Below are 8,163 nucleotides of genomic sequence, written 5' to 3'. Positions count from 1 at the left end.
ACCCCATAGGAAAAGACTAAATTTGAGTGACTAACGTTCCTGCCCAGTAGCTGACACATTCACAAAACCTGTTCAGCGGGTTGTGACTTTTCTTGCATTAGTTCATCTCCATTGTCAGGCCTAAGTGATAAATACACAGGTGGTTCTCAATAGGCCATTCAACTGGTGATGAACTATTCCACAGGAAGCGCCACAACAGAGCTTCTGCCCTGCTGCCCCTCCAGGCCTCACCTGCCAAGTATGTGGCAGGCAGTGCCTGTCAAGGATTGGCCTGTACAGCCACTCCAGGACACACATATCAAACCCCACTAACTGACTGAAGGAACCATCATCATCCTATGGGATGGATAGCCAGAGATTCCTGTACGCACACAGACACACACACAGACACAGTGTGCGTGCACACACACACAGACACACACAGTGTGCGTGCACACACATACACACACACACACACAGACAATGGTGATTAACATTCAATGTAGGGCATCTGTAGCATTGGTGTGAAGATTTAGGTGTTTGAAAATTACATGTAATTTAAATGAAGCATCGTCAACCCAAAGTATTGAAGTGAACGATGTCATTGTAACCATTGAAATTGTATTGAGTTATCATTGATCTTAAGGTTATAAAAATGTGATGTACTTAGAGGTTAGGAGGCCTCTTCTTCAAAGAGTGTCTGCAGCATGATACCTGTTGCTTGTTCTGCTGAACAAAGACTTGTATATCCACCAGCTTCAGTGAATCTTGGCGTCTTCGTTCACAGTTACAACGTTAGGACAGAGGTGTGGTGGGGTGGTGCTATGAAGTACCACTGCCATAGACAGCTGACAACATCCACACCCTTGATAACTCTCTTCCAGTCCTGGCAAGGTGAGTCTGCGTGTGTCCAGAGCAACGTTACCTCTCATTTTTTTTTACAGCTGCAGGGACCAACCATTGCTCTGAGCAGGAAATTTTTACAGGGCCTGAAAACTGCGCAGCACTTTAAATTTTTTTTTTGTAGACAGTGTCAGCATTTAACAGATTGATGGTTTATCAACAATGAACTATCAACTCCCATTCTACATTTGTTAATAATTTGTAACTAAGTTGTAACTTGACATACTGACAATGTAAATGTGTTGAAGCTCGAAAATGTTTTAAATTTTTTTAGAAAACTTATGCATTATATTCATTAACATAATTAATTACAGGGTATTTCACAATTAGATTAACATAGATTTCAAAATTATATTAACACTATCCAAAATAAAATTCCAGCTGTGCAACAAGAAAGACTGTGTGCAGGAGCATTTCAATTACTGTGCAGCGTACTGGGAACAGGGGATACCAGAGGTTTCCTTGACCCAATCCACCAGCAAATCACTCTGAACTCACCATGTAGTGCCCAGGGCCTTCTCAGACCTCGGTCCTAGGGGGGGCACAGCATCAGGATAGAGGTCATCCATTTAAAACAGAGATGCGGAAAAATTTGTTTAGCCAGAGGGTGGTGAACTTCTGGAATTTGTTACCACAGGTATATTTAAGGTGGAGATCGATAGATTTCTGATTAGCTACGGCATCAAAGGTTACAGGGAGAAGGCCAGGGAGTGGGGCTGAGGAGGGGAAAAGAAAAGGATCAGTCATGATTGAACGGTGGAGCAGACTCGATGGGCCAAATGGCCTAATTCTGCCCCTATGTCTTATGCTCTTTCAATAACCTACTGCCTATTACGTTGCTGGCGTTTATGGTGGCAATGAAGATCCTTCATCTCTGGCAGTGATCAGGGCTTCTCTCATCATGTTTTCACTACTGTCAGTCATGCAAGTTCCTGGTGGAGATTTAGGAATACCATCAGATGTAGAAGGATTCTTCATTGCTGTTTCCTTAACAGTTTTGTTTTACTGTTCAGGGTAGTTAGTCCTGAGCTGAACCCCCAAACCTGGAGGACCACTGGACCACTCTTAGTCAGCCTTGACCTGTTTGGCAAGGCTGACCCCACCAAGTGCGAAAGCAGGAAGCCCTGACTTCAGCCAACATATCTTGCTGGTTCATTAAGGCACACAAGCCTCCAAACCACAAGGTAGGTTGTGGTCTTCTTGGAAGACCTTGTCAAATATTTTTCCCAGCCCTTCATTGTGTTGTATTCTCAGTTAATATCCCAACAATGTATCCTCCCTGTATGAGAAGCCTGGATGTTGTTAATTTTAAATATTCCACGTGCGCTGAATTTCACAAACAGGATGATCAGAAATGGACAATAAACACTAGTTTGACCCACAACAACTACTGCTTTCTCCCAAATGAACCTGTCAAAGCGTAGCGAGCTTCTTCTTCTACTTCTGGCTGTTTAGAATCATCTAGGCGTATTACTGCCCTCCACAGGATGTATAATTAATTATAGAACTTCAAGGAATTCAAATTCTCCAATATAACCTAGTCTCACGTATAAACTGAATAATAAACCCTTCAATCAGATGTTGATTCTCTTTATGGTCAAACAAAGACTGAATAGAAAACCAAAATAAATTTAAGCCAGACAGCCTCTTGAACAACATGCTTCTTTCAATTTTGCATCGATTACAGCTCAGCAAAACATGCTGGACTGTCTCTGGACTACCACAGTCACATAATCCAGTAGGCTGTTTTCCTATTATCTTTAAATAATAGTTTAGCCCACAATGCCCCAACCCAAGTCTTGTAAATTTCACCATATCTCTACGATCTAAAAGGTTTGAGACCTTTTTAACTAGTGGGTGACTAGAAAAATAATGCCTGCCCCTTAATTCATTTTTCCAATCCTCCTGCCACTTCTTCTCTATACCTTTTTTTAATCCTACTTCTCAATTCTGCACTGCCTAGGGAAACTCTAATTTCTACTTAACTGCTCTGTAAGGAAAACTTTGCAATGCTATCCACAATTTCATTTCCCTCCACCCCAGCATGCCCAGGTATCCATGAAAATCTAACTGCACAACCCATCTTCCCTACTCTAAACAACACTGAGAGAATCTCACTAACTATGTCAGGACGAGCTTTTGATTTACTCCCTTTTATAGCCTCTAAAACAGCAGCAGAATCCGAACAGATGATAATCCTACGTGGTCGAGAGTCTTCTATCCACCATAAGGCACGAAGGATTGCTAAAAATTCTGTTGCAAAGACAGAAACACCATCTGAAACCCGGTGACTAATCATCTGTCTGTCTATATCTTGTTTTACGGCGGCTGGCATCCAGCTTAATGGTGCATTACCGCCACCCTCTGCTCCAGAATGTGCACTAGACATACATTCTAAATCCCTTCACCCAATCTCACACACACACACACACACACACACACACCTACACTTCACCCTCCCATCTTTGACCATCCTAGTATCCTATTCCTGTTTATTCGTCATATTCTATAAAAAACCCCTGTACCCCTTAAAAATGCTAAAAATACCCGGACTTGTGCTCTCTCACCCATGCCCAGCAACCCTTTTAATGTGAATTCCTGCATCCCCAACTCCCTTAATTTATTTCTCATCATCTCTCTCTGTATCCCATACTTCCTGCAACTCAGAACTACATGTTCTACTGACTCTTCTTCCTGACATCCCTCACACAATCCTGTCTGGTGTTTCCCTATCATTTTCAATGTTTTGTTTAACGCACAATGCCCCAGCCTTAACCTAGTGCACACAATTTCCTCTCTTCTGTTTCCATTACCTACCCTAGTAACTGCAACACTCTTTTGTATTTGATATAAATGCCTCCCTTTCCCCTCCCTGTCCCATCTTACTTGCCACATTCGGTTGACTTTTTCCCAGATTACACACTTAACCTCTGCTTTACTGATACTAATGTGCATTTCCACATTTTCTTTCTTTAACGCCCTCTTTGCCAACTCATCCACCCTCTCATTCCCCTTCACCCCTACATGTGCTGGAACCCATAGAAATTTTACCTGACCTCCCTGATTTGCAATCCTTGTAACTAACTGAAGGACTTCATAAAGTACATCTTGCCGACTGTTTGTGTGAAAAGACCTTAAACTTGCTAGAACGGAGGATGAATCTGAACATATCAATGCTTTGACTTGTCTGGCTTTCTGCACCCATTGCAACGCAACCAACACTGCCAGCATCTCCACTGTAAACACTCCTAACTTATTAGATGTTCTTCTGCTGATTCCAATTTCTTTTGCTGGTATGACCACCCCAAACCCTGTCACTCCTGTTGCAGGTTCCTTCGCACCATCCGTATAAATGTGAGTATAATCACTATACTTTTCCATCACATGACAGTTAAATGCATTTACCAAATCTGTTTTATATCTTTCTTTCCTTTTTACCTCTAACAAATGCCAGTCTATGTCAGGCCATACAAGCTTCCATGGAGCTACAACCGGATAAACTACTGAAGGACTTATCCTCAGATCAAATACTCCACATTCTTTCGCGATATCATTCCCGACCCGACTAAAGGTATCCCTCTGAAACCTCCCATTTTCCCAGCATTCCTGCAACACTCCTTTAGTAGGGTGAGAATCATTGTGCCCCTGCAAGTTAGCCCAGTAGTTTGCCATCAGTTGCATCCTTCTTAGTTCCAAAGGCATTATTCCCATTTCTACCTGTAGGGCTGACACTGGTGACGTTTTAAAAGCCCCACTGCACACTCTCAAGGCCTGAGCCTGAATCACATCCAGTTTCCTTATAAGAGACCTAGCTGCTGATCCATATACTATATTTCCATAATCCAATACAGATCTTACTAAAGCCACATACATTCTCTTCAAAGCTGAACAACTTGCTCCCCATTCTCCTCAACTTTCCTGATATGGTCTGCCCATGTTAATCGTGAATCAAATATAACTCCCAGAAATTTAAATGACGCAACCCTTTCTAATTCAACCCCATACATCCTTAACTTCTTCCCTACCTCAACCCTTTTCCTGGTAAAAAATACAGATTGAGTTTAGTCTACTGAAAATCTACATCCCCAATCATAACCCCACTCCACCACTTCATCAATTGCTTCATCCCCAATCATAACCCCACTCCACCACTTCATCAATTGCTTCTTGTAGTTTCCTGATTATATGGTCCATGTTCCTGCCTCTTTTCCACAAGGCCCCATCATCCGCAAACAGTGACCTACCTATATCCACTGGTACCTTTGTGAAGACATCATTGATCATAATCATTAAAAGTAATGGGCTAATCACACTACCTTGAGGTGTGCCATTTTCCACTATGTACTGTTTTGATAATTCTGATCCAATCCGAACTTGAATTTTTCTACCAAACAAAAAATCTTTAATCCAATTAAAAACTCTCTCACCAACCCTCATCTTGTGCAGTTTAATTAATAATCCTTCCTTCCACATCATATCATAGGCTTTTTCAATGTCAAAGAACACTGCCACTACTGACTCTCTATTTGCCTGGGCCTTCCTTATTTCAGTCTCTAACCTTATCACTGAGTCCATGGAATTCCTTCCCTTTCTAAAACCACTCTGATAACTTGCCAGCATTCCCCTTTTCTCAAGCTCATATGATAACCTTTCTGTTATCATCCTTTCCATTATCTTACATATACTTGATGTTAATGCAATTGGTCTGTAGCTAGTGGGTTTTGACAGATCCTTGCCAGGCTTCCTTATTGGAATTACTACTGCTTCTTTCCATGCACTTGGTAATCTTCCCTCCTCCCACACTCTGTTATGAAAATGCAGCAACTTCAAGAGCGCTCCTTCTCCTAGATTTTTTAGCATCACAGAGCATATCAGATCTTTCCCTGGGGAGGTTGGTCTCGATCTCTTTATTGCTCTCACCATTTCTGCTAATGTAAATGGATCATCAATTATATCATCTGTTCCTTCCCTCCTGCTTAACACACCTGGGTGTTGGTTCATTATTCTTTCCCTTCTTCTTCTCCCTTCTTCAGACAAATTTTCTGAACTGTGTATCAGTACGAATGACTTGGCCATGATCTCAGCCTTATCCCTACTGGAGACTGCAGTTTCCTCCTCAGATATCATTACTGGATATTCCCATTCCCTTCTATCTCCTCCCATCCTCTTAATCATTCCCCATATCTCTCCCACAGGTGTTGTTCTTCCTACCTTGTTGCAAAAACTCCTCCAACTTGCCCTTTTAGCTTGACGTATAGTTCTTCTCACCACTGCCTGTGCTTTCTTATATTGAACCAAATGCTGCATATTATGGGTTCTTTTAACTAGCCTGAATGCTCTATTTCTGTTTTTTACATCCTGACAACATTCCTCTGTCCACCATGGTACCAGTTTCCTATTCATCCTATTTTTACTCCTAGGTATAGATCCTTCTGCTGCCATGATAATTGCTGAAGTCACCTGACTTTAATTCATCTACATTTCCAGAAATATCAATCTTTGTCAACCCTTCTTCACTCAACTTCTGGAACTTACCCCAATCAGCTTTTTCAAACACCCACTTTGGGGTTCCGCCACCTGGTCTTACTTCAACTCTTTCACCCACTGAACACAAAACTGGGTAGTGATCACTGCCTACTGTTGAAGCAGTCCAAACTCCCCAGTTACTAATGCCAGCCAAGGTATTAGATACTAACATAATATCTAACACTGACTCAGTTCCTGTTGTTATATCTATCCTTGTGCTGCTACCATCATTCATACACACCAAATCCCTTTCTTCCATCAAATCTTCAATTACCTTTCCATTTGGATCTGTAATCTGATCCCCCCATATTGTGCTATGAGCATTGAAATCTGCACACCACACTACTTTATGTCTGTTTTGTCCTTGTATCTTTAATAGGCTGTCCAAATCCAACCTTTTACATGGATTGTAGTAGTTATTATAACCACTCCCACACTTCCACCACTATGTATTCCCGATCATCTCCTTTTTCCAGTACCCTATATGGTATACCTTGCTTGATTAACATAGCACAACCCCCTCCTCCCCCTAGATTTCTATCTTTCCTTATCATTGTATACCCATATACCACAAAGTCTAAAGTTGGTTTCAACCAAGTTTCCTGAATACACACTACATCTGGTTTTACAACCATTTCTTTAATAAAGTGCTTGAATTCCTGGCTATTGGCCAGTAAGCTCCTTGCATTCCATTGTAAAAGAATCATCATAATTAGTATTAACCAACACATGACACTTCCTGGCTTGACTGATTACTGAGGTTCTCCCTCACTTCCTCCCATGTCAGTCCCACTAACCCTAAATGGTTTACTGCTGCTTTTACCACCAGATGAATTTTGTCACTTTTTGACTTTACCTCAGCAGTACTATTAATCACTCCTGCAATGAATGTTACTAGAGCCTTTTTGTCTACATAAATCCTGTCACTTGTTCTTTGTTGCATCTCCCGTATCCCTATTGCTCCCTGTTCATTAGGAACATTATTCTGTTCTCTTGACATTCTTACAGCTTCTGCATAAGTGATCTTTCTTTTCACTCTTATTTCTTGAATTTTAGTCTCCCGTCTCACAACCGCACACCCACTATATGCAACATTATGAGCTCCTCCACAATTGCAGCATTTTGGTTGAACTCCTGTTCCGCACTTTCCATATTCATGATCACCCCCACATCTAGCACATCTCCTCTGCCTTTTACAGTTTTTAGCCACCTGTCCAAACCTTTGACAATTATAGCAGCTCAGTGGCTTTGGCACATACACCCTTACTGGGTAACTCATGAAAACCAGGAACACCTTCCTTGGCACTCTTTCTTCTTCAAATTCAATCAATACTGATTCACTTTCCTTTTTCACTCCCTCCTTTGTTGTTTTCAGTCTTTGAACATTCATTACTTTCCCTCCATTGATATTCCTCTTTATCTCCTCCATATTTATACTCATTGGTATCCCCGTGATCACTCCTTTACAACCACTGTTTTGTGCTCCCACCCTCCCAGTGTATTCCACCTTGCATTTTCCTATCTCTTTTAGCTTGAGTGCTTTCTCAAGTTGTTCCTCATTCGCACATCTTACCAATAAGTTGCCATCATTAAGGACTTTTGCAAATACTATTTCCCCTATCTTATTTGTCAGAGTTGTTATTAGCACAAACGGGTTAATTTTCTTCATATGACCCTGAGCCTTCTCATTAAACCTAATTATGACAACACCTCCTCTCTGAGCTTGTTCATCTTCCTCACTTTCAGAGCTTTCTC

This window comes from Mobula birostris, chromosome 32 (genome assembly GCF_030028105.1).
Source record: "Mobula birostris isolate sMobBir1 chromosome 32, sMobBir1.hap1, whole genome shotgun sequence".
In the NCBI taxonomy this organism is placed as follows: domain Eukaryota; kingdom Metazoa; phylum Chordata; class Chondrichthyes; order Myliobatiformes; family Myliobatidae; genus Mobula; species Mobula birostris.
Note: the sequence above shows the minus strand (reverse complement) of the source record.